Source organism: Dipodomys merriami, unplaced genomic scaffold (assembly GCF_024711535.1).
Source record: "Dipodomys merriami isolate MVZ:Mamm:240054 unplaced genomic scaffold, mDipMer1.0.p SCAF_3, whole genome shotgun sequence".
NCBI classification, from domain to species: domain Eukaryota; kingdom Metazoa; phylum Chordata; class Mammalia; order Rodentia; family Heteromyidae; genus Dipodomys; species Dipodomys merriami.
The window spans coordinates 83,681,737-83,700,506 of NW_027204492.1; the positions used below are offsets into that span (position 1 = coordinate 83,681,737).

The 18,770-nt window shown below is 44.8% G+C and overlaps 1 long non-coding RNA gene and 1 pseudogene across 1 annotated transcript in view; one reads left to right on the forward strand and one right to left on the reverse strand.

Annotated features, from left to right (window-relative positions):
- The window catches only part of LOC138840334 (uncharacterized), a 245,295-nt gene that overhangs the window by 216,506 nt on the left and 10,019 nt on the right, over positions 1–18,770 (forward strand). The gene's annotated exons all lie outside the window — the stretch shown is intronic.
- Positions 1,488–2,185, reverse strand: LOC138839600 (CCHC-type zinc finger nucleic acid binding protein pseudogene; annotated as a pseudogene).

The window sequence follows — 18,770 nt, forward strand, 5'->3', positions numbered from 1 at the left end:
CCAGGCCCTGTAATCTGCCATGTGCAAGTGGAAGAATGAAGGAAGCCAGTGTTAGAATTCGGTCTCAGTCAAAAGTCCTCAAAATCCAGAAAGGAGGCATCAATTTGACCAGTTGCAGAGTGTGAGGATGGTCCCTAATGAAAGGTCAGCACAGGGAGGCTGAGCAAGCTTCAGCATCTTGCCCATCGGGTGACACGATGGCCATTCTGTCCTGAACTCTGTGTTGCCCCTTGCAACTTCCATTCAAAGTCAAACTTTGGAGTGTTAGGACATGGAGATAATAAAGTGCTGACATTAGTTGTGCTGGCTCTGGGCAGGCATGAGACAGAGGAGAAAAATGCTCCCCAAACGTGTCCACATGCCAATTGTCGGGGATGACAATAACATAAATGAATGGAGTCTTGCTCCATGCCAGGTACTGTTCTTGCTACCTCCTCCTCTTCCTTCTCCTCCTCTTCCTCCTTCTTCTCTTCCTCCTCCTCCTCCTCCCCCATTTTGTTCCTCTCCTTCCTCCACCACCACCTCCTCCTCTTCCTTCTCTTCCTCCTCCTCCTCCTCCTCCTCCTCCTCATCTTCCTCTTCTCTCCCTCCCCGCTTTTCCTCACCCCCCTCTCTTTTCATGAAAAGAGTCACTGTCAAGCCAGGTACCAGTTATTCATGTCTGTAATCCTAGATAATCAGAAGGCTGAAACATAGGGGTTGAGGATTGAGGGCCAGAGTCAGCCTGGGCAGATATGTCTGGGAAATTCTTATGTCCAATTAACTACCAAAAGAAATCTGGAAGCAGAGCTGTGGCTCTGAGTGGTACAATTGTAGCCTTGAGCACAAAAGCTCCCCAGAGACAGTACTCAGGCCCTGAATTTGAACCCCCAGGGTGATAGCTCTTGCCCCCTAAACCCAGACAGTGGCCTCTATTGCGAAGGGTGTCCCAGCTGTGTATCAGGGTAAACAGACCCCTCCCCACAAAAAGGTTCACCACCAGTTGAATTAACACACCACGTTGCCTGTTTGAAGGCAATCCATCCTCAGCCTACTTCATAGTCCTGAGCAGCTGCTGGCCCCTCTACTGAAAGCTGGGACAAATGGCTCAGAGAAAAGGCCATCTGGGGAAACTTGCGGCAGACTTGAGGGTTTGAAGGCTGTTTGTGGAATTCAGCCCATTCCCTCAGTTTCTTTAGACCGGTATTCCCTCCACACTCAGATGTTCCAGTCCCGAACACGATGGCATTTTGTTTCCTCCTTCCTTGCAAAGTTCCTTTGCAGCCACCTCCACCTCCCCCCCCCAATAAAACAGAGAAAGAAAACCAAAATAAATAAATGAGGTACTGGTGAGGCACTGCAGTCCTGTGTGTCTAGCTATTTGGGAGGCTGAGGTCTGACTCCACTCTCCCTATCCATCAATCCCTACTCAGCAGGGCATGGAAAGGGGTTCTGTAACACAGCAAAAGACCATAAATGCAGAATGTCAATTTTTATTCATCCACCTCTTTCCTCCTTTTACAGAGCAATTAAAGCTCACTGGCCTGGGAGTAGCCTCCATCGGCCAACTTTGGCCAGCAAAGAGTATCAGAGAAATTAATACACTATCAGCAGAAATGAGGAGGGGCGATGCTGGAAAAGAATTAGGCCGAGGCCTCAATGGTGCATTCCCGGGCGAAATGTCCAGTCTCACCACAGCGGTAACAGCTGACTTCTAATACTTTCTTGCAATTGATGGCCACATGTCCATGTTCCCCGCACTTGTAACACTGCACCTTGTGGCAGTCTTTCTGCATATGGCCAGGTTGGCCACAACAATAGCACTTGAGGTCATCTGCCTGCTGGCAGTCTCGAGCCAGGTGGCCTAGTCTGCCGCAGTTGTAGCAGCTCTGCTGCCGCTCTCTCTTGGGCTCCTTGCAGTCCTTGGCGATGTGGCCGCCTGCGCCGCAGTTGTAGCAGGCGTCCTCCTCCAGATCACAGTCCCTGACAAGGTGTCCGGACTCCCCGCAGCGGTAGCAGAAGTCTACCAGGGATGCGGGATAAACCTGGAGCCCTCTGCCCCAGCCCCTCGGTCCTCCTCGCCCCCGTCTCGCAGCAGTAGGGCATTCCCTGGCCCAGTGGCCTGCTTGGCCACAACTGAAACATTCGTCGTTGCTGGTCATGGCTGCGCTGACAGCCTTGGTTTCTGAGTGGCCGCAGTGGCGAAACTCGCACTTAGGCCCAGCACCACACGCGGGTCTGCACAGGGCCCCCCACGCCACTGTGCACCGCTCTGTAATTTCGTTATGACTGCATAATCCGGTGTGTGAGGGATGACTCAGTAGACCAGGGTGTGTCTCTGTGTGTTGGAGTGTCTGTGTGCGTGTGCGTAGCCCACATTTCCCTGATGCAAGCATCAGTCTTAGGACATCTGGGCCGTTTTTATAGCTTGGCTACTGTCTAAATAAGTGGCAATTTGTGCCCCTCTCTCTACAGTATCGTGATTTCTCTATAGTATCATGATTTGCATTTCTTTCGGTCTCTGGAGCATAGGGTAAACTTTTGTTTTTACTCTTGGTTTTTTTGGGGTTTTTTTTGTTTGTTTGTTTTTGTCAGTCATGGGGCTTGAACTCTGGGCCTGGGTGCTGTCTCTGAGCTCTTCAGCTGAAGGCTTGTGCTCTCAACTTGAGGCACAGCACCACTCCTGGATTTCTGGTGGTTAATTAGAGGTAAGAGTCACACAGACTTTCCTTCCAGGTCTGGCTTTGAACTTCCTTCCTCAGATCTCAGTCTCCTGCGTAGCTAGGATTACAGGCATGAGCCACTGGCCCTAGGCTCTGTTTCTACTGTTTTGTTTTTTTTTTTTAACACCCAAAGCCTCCTTCCTTCCCTGATTATTATTTTTTTTTATTGTGAACATACTGTACAGAAGGGTTACAATTACATGGGCAAGATAATGAGTACATTTCTTACCAAGCATTGCAGCCTCCTCTTTTGTTTACCCTTCACATCCCTTCCCAGCCTCCCCCCCACCCCCCCACCCAATCCTCCCCCCCACCCATCAAAGTTGTAAAGTTCGTTTTCGACATGACAACTTGTACTTCTCATTGTTGCAACAGGTCCACCAGTATCCTTAAACGACTTGTTTTTCCCCCTTCTCCTCCACAAATTATACCCACATCAAATATAGTGAAAGCAGGGGTTATACTGTGGGGGAGGGACATACAAAACAACAAAGAGATAATGTTATAAATGCGTTAGAAACAAATGCATGAAAGAAAAAAAACATTTAAATACATATCTAAGGTTCATTTTCCTAACATCACATTATCTGACCTTTTCTGCTTGACTCATACATATACTAGATATTGCAAATAAGGGAAACCATGGGACCTATGTTTCTTTGGGCTTGGCTTACTTCACTTAATATAATTTTTTCCAAGTCTTTCCATTTCCTAACAAATGGGGCGATGTCATTCTTTCTGATGGAAGCATAGAATTCCATTGTGTATAGATACCACATTTTCTTGATCCATTCATCTACTGAGGGGCATCTGAGTTGTTTCCATATCTTAGCTATGGTAAATAATGCTGCAATTGTTTTTACTGTTTTGAGTAATGCCTACAATAATTTCCACAGTGATTGCACTACTTTTCATTCTCAACAAGTGTGTATGAGGGTTCCTGTCCCCTGCATCTTTGTCAGAATTTGTGCTTTTAATGATGGCCATTCTGACTGGGATAAGATGGAATCACAATGTCATTTTAATCTATGTTGCCTTTATGGCCCAAAATGTGGAGCATTATTTTATTGATTGGTCATCTGTGGTTCTTTGAAGAAGTATCTGTTCAGCTTATACCATTTATTAATTGACAGAGACTTTAATTTTTTAAAGTTCCCCTGTATTTTCTGGATATTGGTCCCTTGGCAGAGGTATAGCTGGTTGTAATCCCATTCTGTAGTATGTCTTTTTAGCACAGTGTCCTTTGCTCTGCAGAAGGTTTTTGGGTTGATGTAATATCATTTGTTAATCTTTGACCCTATTTACTGAGCTACGGGAATTCTAATCAGAAAGTTCCTGCCTGCTGATAAATTCTAATAAGTTTTTCTCTGAGAAAACTTTTTATTTATCAGCCAAGCAGATATGTAAACAATTTTAAATAGTAGTTAAAAGGAAGTTGGCACTGGGAAAGTGGCTCAGTGGTAGAGTCCTTGCTTTGCATGCATGAGGCCCTGGCTTTGATTCCTCAGCACCACATATAAGCAGAAAAAGAAAAGTGGCTCTGTGGTTCAAGTGGTAAACCGCTAGCCTTGAGCTGAAGAGCTGAGGGACAGCACTCAGGCCCAGAGTTCAGGCTCCAGGACCAACCATAAAAACAAAACAAAACAAAAAAACCTCACAAGGTGGAGGGAAGCAACAAAAAAGTCACAAAGGGGATGTAAAATGTTTACAATGCAGCGGTACATTTTCATACATCTAAATTCATTTATCAACTCTTACAGCAACACATCAGAGCACCCCATGTTTAAAGCAGCTCAAATCTAATAACCAAAAGCTATAGTACTGGACCTTTCTCTGTTATATTTTAATCTACCTCTACACAAAATATAATATTTTAATCACATCTACAGCACTATATATTGATTCCTTATGAAATGGAATTTATGAACTAAATCTTTGACAATGTAAAAAGAATGACTAAAATCCTGCAATCCAAGTAGGTAAATTTACAGAAAATTCTGGGAGAAAGGGTGAGATAAAATACTGAGATTACTAATTACTGTACATATAAAACTCACTTTTTCATGATTCTAATACTAATTTTGTAACAGTTCATTGACTGGGAATAACAAACCTTGCTAACAAAACATGGAGCTTGTATAATATGTGGAGTATTACTGTTATTATTACAACAGTAATTTTATTCGGGGTCTTGGTTCAGGAGAAAAGTACATAGGTGAAAAATGGGCTCCAGTGTCACTGTTCTCTTGAAGGCCATGCACCAGCTCTGCCAGAAACTCAGGCTTACCTTCCAATGGATTCCTTTACAGATGGGGAAGGTTCTCTGAGGTTTCCTGAAGGCATTCCCTCTTGTAAGGTGCTCTTGTTCACAGAGGAAACTTGCCCAGAATCAAAGCTTGTCTCTGTTTGGTTGTCTGCATGGCTGCAGTAAGAAGCTCTTGTCCCTTCTCCTTCCACTTTTGCTTTAGGTCCACATAGTAATGAGGTAGCTACTGGACTAATTGTTCCAAGGGATCTATGGCACCTGATTGGCTGCCAGTTTTTTGAAGTTTTCTACATGAAGTTTTCTACAAATGACATTGGCTGATTAAGTTAGAAATTTATCTTTAGCCAGGTGTATCAGTGGCTCAGACCTGTCATCCTTGTCACTGGCAAAGCTGAGCTCTGAGCACTGCTGTTTGAAATCAGCCAGGGGCAGGAAAGTCCTTGAGACTCTCATCTCCAATTTATCACAAAAAAGCTGGAAGTAGAGCTATGGCTCATAGGGTAGAGTGCTAGTAGCCTTGAGCAGCAAAAGCTAAGGTATAGCATCCAGACTCTGAGTTCAAACAACATTAGCAGCGCGCACACACACACACACACACACGCACACACGGATAAGAAATCTATCCTTAAGGAAAAGTGGATGTTGGTATATTTTTGAATAGCAACTTTTCATCTTTGTGAAAGGGCTTCCACAGTCTCAGTTTCTCCTTGATGCACAGCCACCAGCTGGGAGTAATTGAAGGACTTTACTTTGGCCCTCCTCCATCCCTGGATGAGGCAGTATATGAAATGGTTTCTCTCCCAATCGTTGTATCTGAAGGGTTCAATTTGGGTTCATATTTAGGTAGTACCTGGTATTTCCTGCTCCTACCACCAGGTACATCTCCCTCTGTTTCTCCAGGGAAGTAAAAATCAAATCCAAGAGTAACATGGCTTTCCAACCTAAATCCTGTACCTGAGTTAGTTGTTCAAAGTTTGAACATGACGATCAGGCTTATCAGTATAGCCTCACAAATTGGGGTTTTCTTTTTCCATTGGTTTGTGTTTATGCTAGTGCTAGGACTTGAACACAGGACCTGAGAGCCCTGTACTGAAGCAGTTTTGCTCAAGGCTAGAACTCTCGAACTTTAGCCACAGTTCTACTTCAGGCTCTTTCTTTCCTTTTAATTTTTCTTTTCTTTTATCTTTTTTGTTATTGTTGCTTTTCTGGTCTTAGTCTTTTGCTCAAGACTAGCAGGTGTTTCGGGAGTTGATAGGGGATAACTATCTAATGGATTTCCTGCTAAGGCAGGCTTTTTATTTATTTTTTTTATTTTTTGTGAACACACTGTACAGAGGGGTTACAATTACATGGGCAGGTTAATGCGTACATTTCTTATCAAGCATTGCAGCCTCCTCATTTGTTTACCCTTACCATCCCTTCCCAGCCTCCCCCCCCACCCCCCCACCCAATCCTCCCCGCCTTCCCCCCCCCGCCCCCCACCAACATTGTAAAGCTCGTTTTCGACATGACAACTTGTACTTCTCATTGTTGCAACAGGTCCACCTGTATCCTTAAACAACTGGTTATTCCCCATCTCCTCTACAAGTTATACCGACATCAAATATAGTGAAAGCAGGGGTTATACTGTGGGGGAGGGATATACAAAGCTACAAAGAGATAATCTTATAAATGCGGCAGAAACAAATGCATGAAAGGAAATAAAACATTAAAATACATATCTAAGGGTTCATTTTCCTAACATCACATTATCTGACCTTTTCCGCCTGACTCATACATATACTAGATATTGCAAATAAGGGAAACCATGGGACCTATGTTTCTTTGGGCCTGGCTTACTTCACTTAATATAATTTTTTCCAAGTTTTTCCATTTCCTAACAAATGGGGCAATGTCATTCTTTCTGATGGAGGCATAGAATTCCATTGTGTATATATACCACATTTTCTTGATCCATTCATCTACTGAGGGGCATCTGGGTTGGTTCCATATCTTAGCTATGGTAAGTAATGCTGCAATAAACATAGTTGTGCTGGTAGCTTTAGTGTGGTCTTGTTTGTAAACATTTGGGTAAATGCCCAAAAGTGGGATTTCTGGGTCATAGGGGAGCTCTATGTGGAGTCTTTTGAGGAACCCCCATACTGTTTTCCAAAGTGGTTGAACAAGTTTACACTCCCACCAACAATGAAGTAAGGTTCCCTTCTGTCCACATCCCCTCCAGCATCTGTTGTTAGAGTTCTTGATTTTTGTAAGGCAGGCTTTGAATCATGATCATTAGATCTCAACTTCCTGAGATTCTTTTTGAGTATGGGGACAGGAAGGATTATTATAGAAGCTCAGTGAGGTGATGGAATCACTTTCTCCACTGAGAAGTGGGAATCCTGGGGAATGTTGAGTTTGGTAGAATGACAGAAGGCCCCAGACACAATGAGAGACTCATGGGAGAGCTTCATCTCATCCAGGGCTGACTGTCTAACCTGCATGCCTCCATCCACTCATGAAAAACAAAACTCAGGACTCTTCTCCACTCAGGAAAAATAGTTGAACCTATGTCCATATTGCCTTCTTACAAAAAAATTCCTAGTTTGTAGTACAGTGCCATAACTGATGATGCTACCCTTAGGTCATCTTCCTGATCTTTTCTATTTAAGCCAAGCTTCAGTGCAGAAAAATAGGAGCTTTTTTATTTTCATTTTAAGTTTTGAGGGTCAATGTCCCACCAATATCTTTGCAACAGGCAATGGGAGATTTTTCATAGAAATTAGGGGGATCTGTGCCTATCTTTGGATGACAGCAAAAGGGAACTCCTAAGTCAGAGACCCCATCTCAGATGTTTCCAAGTGAGCCCCAATGTGCCTTGTGCTCCAGACCTCTCTGTGTCCAGGGGGTGGGAGACAGAAGGTTTATCTGGCTTTGGATGCCTGGAGCTGGTGAGACCTTCCCTTGGTCCTCCAAGTATTTGTGGTCTCTGTGATTCCAAAACTCAGTGAGTTTGTGCCTAGATGCCTGGAGAAAGGGCAGGAGAGTAGTCTCCATAGTCAGTACACCCCCCTACAGCCCCTACAGCCACCATCCACTGGCCAAGGCCATAATATACTTCTGAAGGGGGATCTAATTGGAAAGGGAACAGAGGCCTGATACTCTTGGGGGACTTAGCCACATGTTACCAACAGAGGTTTTCTCTCTCTCCTCTGGGCCATTATGTGGACTCCTGGGATATATATGCAAACTCAAGTGTGAATTACAGGATTGTAGGAAGATTGTGGTGAGGAGAGCTTCCAGTTAAGAGCCTGCCCTGTCCCAGGTCCTCTGGTACCTCACATAGAGTCAGTAGTTACTGGAAATCCCCAGGGGAGAGAAAGTCTCCATAGCTAATGAAGAGATACATCCCACTTTCATAAGGGACTTTTGGGCCTCCTGCCTATCAGAAAGAAAAGGAACTTCAGGCCTGGGTTCTCAGCCCCTTAGTGGTGGTTAGGGAGCTTTCTAGGATTAGAAGCCCCAGAAGCACTGAACAATCAGTGGTTATTTCCTGGGCCTTGTGCTCCTGAGTTTTTGTTGGGTTTGGTCCTGGGTCTTAAACCAAAAGCCTGGGTACTCTTTTTGAGCTCCTACAGCTACACTTCTGACTTGTTTTACAGATCAGGGTATTAGACTTTCCTCTCCTGATTGGCTGAAAAGTGAAATCCTCAGATCTCAGTCACCTGATATAGTGAGGATTACAGATAGGAGCCACCAGCACCAGGCCAACTCCTGGTTTTGAAGTGCTACACAGACTCTGAAATGATGGTTTTAGAGTATTCCAAATCCTGGATCAGCATAGTCCCCACCTAGGACTTGTGGCTAAGCAGGATGCCCCATGCTGTCTGAGGTCTTGTTCCCCTGTTTCCCAGGCAAGCAGAGGTAGGAAAGTGTAAATGTGTTGACAATAGAGTGGGTCAAGTGGGTCCAGGAACTGGTTGTCAGTGTGTTGTAGCATCTGTGAAGTGTCCCTTTTCTACTCTTGTGGTTCAGTGTCTGGTGTCCTGCTATGTGGTTGGGTCACAGTCACCTGACCTTGGGGAGGAAGAGTTGAGCCCTATGTCAGGCTGCTGTGTTCCTATCTGGCCAATCTTTCTCTTTTTGCCTCTGCCTCAACTTGCATCCACAAAATCAATTTGCAAGTATTTGTAATAGTATAAGCTATTCTTTGCCTCTGCAGAGCTCAATATGCATTTCGGTGGGATTTTTGTTGTTGTTGTTGTGTTTAATTAATTTAAGTGGTAGTCCAAAGCGGGTTCAATGCACATGTCAATCAATGTGTTTGCTGAGCCACCTTGTAGCTGGTTATCTCTCTCCTTTCCTTTTTTCCCCAAGTCCATCCATCCCCACAAGTTACCTGGTCACTATTGGTTCCTGTGCTGGCAATAGCAAGTCTTACGTATTTGGGCTGGAAAAAGTCAGTGCAGTTAGAACAAGAAAATTAAAGAGAGGGGAGAAAAGGAAAAGAAAAGGAAGAAAACGAACAAAGGAATTAAAAAAAAAAAAAAAGAAGTCTACAAAGCAAATGCCCTGTTACATTTTTTTCGAGCAGGAAGGGCGGGGAATGAGTGCCGAGAAAAAGTGTCTGAAGCAACACTGCCATCTAGCGGCCACAGAAACATTGACCCGTGTACAACACGGTCGGACATTTTGTTTTTTAAAGGTTATTGTTATTGTTATTGTTGAAAATAAGTTTTAGAAGCTTTCATTTGCTACGTGACGAAGAAAAGGCACTGAGCGTTAGTAAAACGCTGACACAAACAGCGGGGTGACGAGTATATAAAATTCATACACGACAACGCACCATAACGGAATCGTACTCGTCGGCGGACATTTTGTCTTCCTTTCCTTTTGCGATCAAATTCGTGCTCGCGTATGACAGGTGATTCAAACTGGACAGGTGAAAGAAAGCCCAGCCCAACTGGCCCAGCTAGAGCTGCTGATCACAGAGGCCCTTAACCCTTAAGGAGTCTCTCCTGGCAGCAGGAGAAGCAAGAGGTCCCTGTCACTGCAGGAGTAGGCCACTGTCTCCTCAGGAGTCCTGTGACAGTAGGTGACAGCCCAGGGAAGGCCCTGCTGGTTTTCCCTCACTCATCACCAGGCCATGAAGGCAGGAGGGGAAAGTCAGGAGAACTTTCCCCCAAAGAGCAGAGGTGCCAATGGCAGGGGTGCAGGCCAGAGGCAGCTGAGGTGTGATGGCAGGGTGGTGGACCAGAGGCAGCAGTGAGTGTTCACAGAGGAAGCAAGTGCACAGCCTGGGGGAGCTGGTGCTGTGTGGTGGAGGTTCAGGATTAGTCACCAAGCAGGGTTTGTTGTTGTTGTTGTTGTTGTATTGTTTATAATCCATTTCCAATCTCAGGCTTAGGTTGACAGGCAATGAAGGCACTCAGGAAGGATACTGGGACAGATCGCAGACCCCTGGACTCAGTACCTGCCAACCCTTGCTTGGAATCAGCTGCAGATTGTAGTTTGGACTGCATAATTAGTCCCTGTTCCTGCTGAGAGGGCACTATGGAAAACTTACTTCCCAGGGATGGCTCTCCTGGTCCTTTGGGAGCTACTAGTCAGTCAATCCTTTGGATCTAGCCTTCATCCCCAGGAAGTCGACCATCCTTCACTTCGAGGTTCAGGAGAAACACAGTAAATTAATATGAAATTTTCCTCTGACAGCAGTGGTGTTTCTGAATCAATGGGCATTAGATGTCAGGCTTGCACCGTGTTTTCAACTTGCTTACCTCTTTCCCCCCTCCCTTTCTGTTAAAAAAAAAAGGAAGTGGCAGAGGCAACCAGGATTATTCTCTCTAAATGTACTGAGTTGTTCCTTCCTAAACTGTGGATTTCAGTCCACACTGAAGGCACTAAGTCCTTAGACCTAGTTGTTGCTTTAAGCAACAAACAATAGGGGCTACAGTTCTCACGTTGTTACAATTTTCCCCTGAAAACTGACACAAATAAAATTAAATTAAATTAAAAATAAAAAAAATTAAAAAATAGAGAATCTGCAGCTGGGTGCTGGTGGGTCATGCCTGTAATTCTAGCTACTCAAGGAGGTTGATCTGAGGATTACTGTTCCAAGCCAGCCCTGCCAGGAAAGTCCGTGACACACCTATCTCCAATTAACCACCAAAAACTGGGAGGTAGAGCTGTGGCTCAAGTGATAGAGTGATAACATTGAGTTAAAAAAAGCTAAGGGCCAGCCCTGAGTTCAAGCCCCAGGACCAGTATACATACACACACTCACACACACACACACACACACACACACACACACACACACACACACACACACACACACACACACGAATATCTGAAAGGCAAGTTTGATATGTGACTCATATGAACATTCAAACCAAAATACATTAAAACAAAAGTAATAAATACTAGATATCACCAAGTTATTTTCTGTACTATTTTCTACTGTAAGAAACAGAATCAGTGAATGAGCACACAATACTATGTGGAATTCAGAATAACAAAATACACTAGTACAGAAATCTCACATTTGCAGGGCAGTCCTATTTCCGTAATGGTTGTACATCTTCTGGCAAGCAGCTCAAGTTAACGCATTTTAAAATATCATTTGGTTATTTTATAAAAACAAATTTCAAGAGGAAAGAGAAAAGGAAAAAGAATACACAAATCTATGGATGGGGACAGGAGGGAAAGAATGGGAGAGAGTGATGGAAGGTGAGACATAGCTCAAAAACAATTGTACTGATTATACCTGATTCATGTCATTGTAACTGAGAGCGCAGGGCCCCCTCCGGAGCCTGATGTGCCTAACCCTCTTTTTGACTCTGCCCCTTTTCCTGCCGAGCATCTGGTGCCATCCCCACCTTCTTCTTCTTCACTCTCCTCCCCTTCACCCTCTCTCCTTTCTCCCCCTGCAGCTCACACCTGGTCTCGCACTGGCGGTACACAACCTCAACCAGACCCTATGTGCCCTTTGCAAGAGGTGGCAGGGCCTGAAGGTATAATTAGAGTGCATGAGCCATTCTCAATGTCTGATATTACTCAGATTGAGAAGCGGCTGGGATCTTATGCCCAAGATTCTCATAATTATGTCAAGCACTTTAAGAACCTGGCTCAGACCTATGACCTTACTTGGCAGGATATATATGTAATACTATCCTCTACACTTACCACTGAGGAAAAGGAAAGGGTGTGGACTGCCGCCCAGGCACATGCCGATGATGGCCACCACCTAGATAGTAACTTTCCAGTGGGAGCAACAGCTGTGCCTAGGGAAGAGCCCAATTGGAATTATCAACATGATGCGCCTGGGTGGGAAAGGAGAAATAGGATGATAACTTGCTTAGTGGCTGGCCTTCAAAGGGCAGCTATCTACCTGTTAATTATGACAAATTAAACCACATTACTCAAAAGCCCAATGAAAACCCAGCCAAATTTCTTGAACGCCTTACAGTAGCGCTCCAGCACTATACAAGGCTGGACCCAGAGTCAGCAGAGGCTAAGGTGGTTCTTAATACTCATTTTATTGCCCAATCAGCCCCCAATATTAGGAAAAAGTTTAAAAAGGCTGAGGATGGTCCTCAGACCCCTCAATGAGATCTGGTGAGTATGGCATTTAAGGTTTTTAATAATCGAGAAGAGCAGGAGATTGCTGATAAGACTGCCTGTAAGAGGGAGAACTATCAAATCCTGGCTGCTGCCATCTGGCCTCTTCCGAGAAGAGGCACCCAACATGTACCACCTGGAAGATGCTTCAAGTGTGGGCAAGAGGGCCACTGGGCAAAATTCTGCCCTTCACCACGACCTCCACCTTGGCCCTGCCCCAAGATGTGGGCAACATGGACAATGGGGAGTCAACTGCCCCTCCTCACCTCCACAAGGTAGGCCAGTGCCCCCCTCTCCTGCCCCGCCCATCCAGGCAGGTAGAGGAGCGACTTATTCGGTGCTATCTCAATATACAGGCAAGACTTTTTCCCCACTCCCAGACCTCGGTGGTGGGTGTGGATGGCCTATCTACCCGTCCCCCAACTACAGGACCAGTACCATGTAAAATAGAAGACTTTCCCTTTTCACACGCCTTCCTAATCCTACCTCACTGTCCTACCACACTCCTAGGGAGAGACTTGCTCTCTAATTTCAAGTCTCCCTCTCATTCCATATCCCCAAACAGCCTACACCTGTTCTACTTTTTTCCTTGGATAAACCCCCACCTGTAACCTCCCAACTGGATCCTTTTCCTTTACCTCCAGATCTTGTCAACCCTCTTATCTGGGATATTTCCACTCCTACTATGGCTAGACACCATACTCCTGTCCTCATTAAACTTAAAGGCCCTACCCATTTCCCTAGTACTTCCCAATACCCCATTTCCCTTAGCCACAGGCAAGGTTTAAAACCCAACATCCTTCGCCTTCTTAAACAAGGACTTCTCAGACCTACCTAACTCCCCCTTTACCACTCCTATCCTGCCAGTAGTTAAGCCTGATGGGACCTATCGCCTAGTCCAGGACCTGTGCATTATCAATGCTGCAGTCCTTCCCATTCATCCTGTTGTGCCTAACGCATATACTTTCCTTTCACAGATGCCTCCTGGTACCACCCACTTCTCAGTGCTGGACCTCAAGGATGCATTCTTCACAATCCCCCTGCATCCTGACCGCCAAAATTTCTTGGGTGGACCCAGACACTTCAAGGGCACAACAGCTGACCTGGACAGTCCTCCCTCAAGGGTTCTGAGACAGTCCCCATTTCTTTGGACAGGCTTTAGCAAAGGATCTCCTCTCTCTTCAGGAGTCTCCCAGTGTCGTTCTCCAGTATGTGGATGATCTTTTGCTTTGCAGCCCTTCCTTTGAGTTGGCTCGCCAACATACAGCTGACCTCCTCAACTTCCTGTTGACAAAAGGATATAGATTCTCCCCTTCCAAGGCCCAGATTACAAAGCCAGAGATAACGTACTTGGGTTCATCCATAACTCCTACAGAGAGAAGAATTACTCTTGGTAGAAAAGCCTACATTGACTCTCTCTCTATCCCACAGACCAAGGAGGACATTCTGTCTTTCCTGGGACTTGTATTTGGATACCTGGATTTGCTACGTTGGCCAAACCTCTTTATGAGGCAACCAAGGGTTCCTTACTAGAGCCGCCAGACCCCACAAAGCCCATTGACACCCCATTTAAAGTTCTGAAGCATGCGCTTCTTCGGGCTCCAGCACTGGCTCTACTCAACCTCAAGGAACCCTTTATACTCTGTCACTGAGAAGTGGGGAATTGGCCTTGGGGTTCTTGGACAATGTCAGGCCCCTCCTTTAGATCTGTGGCCTACCTCTCAAAGCAACTAGACCCAATGGTAAAAGGCTGGTCAGTCTGTCTTTGAGCCGTGGCAGCAGCAGCCACCTTAGCACAGGAGAGCAAAAAACTCACTTTTGGCCAACCCACTACCATTCGCTCTCCCCTCAGACTAAAAAGGACCTTTTGTCTCATAAATCCCTGTCTTCCCTTTCCCCTTCCCGCCTACAGCTGTTTCATGTTACTTTTATTCAAAACCCTAACTTTTCACTGGAAAGCTGCTTCCCTCTCAATCCAGCCACCTTGCTTCCATCCAATTCTCACCCTCTTTCCCATTCCTGTACAGAGACCTTGGAGGAATTCACACCCCATTTTACAGGTATCTAGGAAAGTCCTCTTCCTGACCCAGAAGACACCTGGTACATTGATGCCAGTTCCACGTCTACCTCTTCAGGAAGCCGAGTTGCTGGCTATGCCATCGTTAATAACTGGTACCATTCTTGAAAGCAGCCCTCTGCCCCCTAGCAGAACCTCAGAAAAGGCAGAACTTACAGCGCTAACTAGGGCCTTAATTTTAGCCAAGGGTCGGAAGATTAATATTTATACAGACTCAAAATATGCCTATCATATTCTCCATTTGCATGCAGCAATCTGGAAGGAGCGTGGCTTCCTGACCACCAAAGGGACTCCCATTACTAATGCCTCACTGATTCTTAAGCTTTTAGAAGCTGCTTCCCTTCCCCAACAGGTAGCAGTCATTCACTGCAGGGGACACCAGACGGGATTGGATGCCATTACAGTTGGCAATTCAAAAGCAGACCGGGAGGCAAAGCTAGCAGTCCAGAGACAACTCCAGGGACAACTTCCAGCTCCCTTGCTTCTGGTATTGCCTTCAATACAACCCCCTTAACCCCACAGGAACTCGAGGAACTTACCCACCAGGGAGCCTCCCAGGAAGCACAGGGATGGTGGTCCCTAGAAGGACCAGTTGTTCTTCCTGAGACACGAGCAGCCAGCTTTCTTTCCCAGGTTCACCAGGCACTGCACATGGGATTCAAGCCTCTCTCCCACCTTCTGAAACCTGTAATCCATTGCCCTAGCCTAACTACCTGACTCAAGGCTATTACCCAAGCCTGCCCCACATGTTCTCTTACCTCCTCACAGGGTGGTCTCCGACCAGCTGCATTCCCCACACACCAAGCACGGGGACATACCCCAGGGGAAGACTGGCAGATAGACTTCACTCACATGCCCAGATATAAGCGGCTGAAATACCTTCTAACTATGGTTGATACCTTTTCTGGATGGATCAAAGCCTATCCCACAAGGTCAGAGACTGCTGACACTGTTGCCTCTGTCCTTATTAAAGAAATTATTCCTAGGTTTGGCTTACCCAGGTCACTTCAATCCGACAATGGACCTGCTTTCATCTCCAAAGTCACCCAACAGGTGGCATCCTCTCTAAACATCCAGTGGAATCTTCACATTCCTTATAGGCCTCAGTCTTCTGGAAAGGTTGAAAGAGCTAATGCACTCCTCAAAACACAACTTACTAAACTTTCTCTAGAGCTCCAGCAATCCTGGCCAGAACTGTTACCCCGGGCACTCACCCACTTACATGCCTCTCCCCACAGCCCTACTTTCCTCAGCCCCTTTGAGTTAATGTATGGAAGACCTTTCCTCCTAGGTAATTTCCCTACTGACAATACCAAGACTCCACTAATAGGCTACCTTCCTGTCCTAACCTTTCTTGGGCACATGTTACGCCAACATGCTGACCAGTGTCTCCCTCAGCCTCATCAAGGCCCCTTTCCCACTCCCCCAATTTTGCCTGGCGATCAAGTGTTTCTCAAGAGCCTTAATCCATCTGGTTTACACCCTAAGTGGACAGGCCCTCACCAGGTTCTGCTGACCATCGCCCAGCAGTCAAACTCAAGGGACAGCCACAGTGGATTCACCTGTCAAGAATAAAAAGGTCTCCTGCTCCTGCCCCGTCTATACCAACACTGACCTCCAGGTACACCTGTTCCCTCTTGGGCCTACCAAGGTAAGGCTATCTTGCATCCCTGAAGATCCGGGTGAGTAACACTGAGCTAACTGCTCTCCTCTCCACACACCTCACTACCTCATCCCTTAGGTCACCTCCAAGCCACGGACACCCAATCTTCTCTTTTCAGTAATATTTTTCCTTTTCATCTTTGTCCAGCCCCTGCCTGAGAAGACTTCCTCCAAGAGACTTGCTTCCTGCAGATGTCATCTAAGGATTCATGCCTACCAAGGAACAACTGTTGCTCTCTGCCTTCTCTGGGAGGGGACCACATTCTGGCCTTTTACCCTTAATGTCGACATCCCCTTGTCAGCAGGAAGTACCTAGAGAGAATCTGCACCCCACTTCATGATTATTAAAAGGCTGAAATGTAAGGTCCCCTCCTGGATGGCGAGCAACCCCACCCAGTACCTGTGTTACCTAGACAACTGTCACACCTGGAAGTGGTCACATCCTCTTCCCCTGAGGTCACACCTGGATCTGATGTGGCCACACCTTTCTCCCACCTAGTCCCACCTCCTTTTACCTGGTCCCACCTCCCTTTACTTGGCCACACCTTTCTCTGCCCCTACCCTTGATAAGGCTCAGCAAAGGGCCAGATGCCTTTTCCTTGCCAGACTCGTGGAGTGCCAACCTGGCCTGGTCCCAGCAGGTCTACTGAGTAAACCTACCCCTTACCTGAATACCACGTGCGTGGTGTGGTTCTTACTCAGCAACCTCTTTTTACAAACCTAACACTAACCCTTCTGTATATCAACTGTACAAATATAATATTAAAAAGTGAAAAAAGAATACATAGATTTTTCTTTGTGAATTTTATAGTTTGAGACCATAGTCTAACCCATCAATATCAGAGTTCAATATGCAGGGTTCAGATCGTTTTCTTATGGCACTTAAGTTTTATTGCATTCATAGTAGGTGTGAGATAGCAGAAAAATTATCCTTTTAACATACATGTATATCTTCTGACACATCTTACTTATGTGGCATACAGAGAGAAACAGTGAAATAAGATTTTTTTTAATGGGAGATAAAGGTAGAAAAAATCATTAAGAATCAAATCTAAGTTCAAGGTGGTACACTGACATGCTAAGAGGATGACAATAAGGCACAAGCTATTAATGTTAACATAAAAGATAAAGGACAACAAAGAAATTTAGCATCTTCTGACTATTGGCAGAAGGTATTATTACTAAGCTTTGAACACCCCACCCCAAAAAAGCAAGAAGAGAAAAGAAAATTCCCTACATGTTTCTGCCCCTTTGCAGTGAAAATACAATATTTCGCTATTAAAAGTAATTACTCAGGAGGCTGAGATCTGAGGATTGTGGTTCAAAGACAGTCAAGGCAGGAAAGTCTGTGAGACTCTTATCTCCAATAAACTAATCAGAAAAGGCTGAAAGTGGTGCTGTCAGTCAAATAGTAGAGTGCTAGCCTTGAGCAAAAGAATCTCAAGGATAGCACTTGGGCCCTGAGTCCAAGCCCCAGGACCAGCAAAAAAAAAAAAAAAAAGCAAAAATTATAAACCTACTTAACATTCAAGGTTTACTCAACTTTGTTTCTTTTAAAAACTGGTTTAAAATTAATAATTTAAAATTTATATAATATTGATCATATATAACCCACATACATACAGTTGTTTTATACTAATTCAAATAAATAGATATTGAAACACTTAAAAATTAAACTTTAGAAATGAAAGTTCAGACAGGAGTGGAGTAGACAGAGACAACCAGAAAAGTAATTTTTGTTGTCTAATCCAGAATATTGATGAAGGTCATTCAATGGAGAATAAAAAAGTTTTAACCAGTTCTATTCTGGTCAACCCAGTAGTTATGAATGTGGTTCTATACCTGAGAATAAATTACAAAATACTATGTTCTCTTAGGCTAAACAACAAGACTTGGCCTATAATTCAGAAGGGATAATCAAAGCACATAAGTGAACACAGAATTATATTGTTCTTTATGGACAAAGGTAAAAATACCTCCACTGTGGTATTCTTAGCCTCTGAAAGACTTCAATTTTCAGTGTTTTGTTTTTTACATATGTTAAAAAAATAAACCCATTACCAGAATTGTGAAATGGTAACCCCTTATTAACACCTTAATAATTAATAATAGTAAAATCATGTTTAAGAAAACAAATCAAAACAAATCCAAACTTAGGATTTCTTGGAGTCTCTGCCATATGCATCTTGCAAGTTCAAACCACAAATGTTCCCATGTCTTGCATGAGTAGCACTGCTAGAACAAAACACCACCAAGTCCCTGACTTCCACATCTCATAAAAGACTTTTAGCTTCAAGATTCCAGACTTACCAGAGACAGCTTATATTGGAGTGTGTATGTCAGTTATGCCACACAAAGAAAAACAAATATTTCCAAAGTGTTCTGTTTAGAAACTTTGTGAAAAGTTCTTCTGTTAGCTAGATCATTCTGCAATAGGGTGACTAATGCACATATACAAAAATAA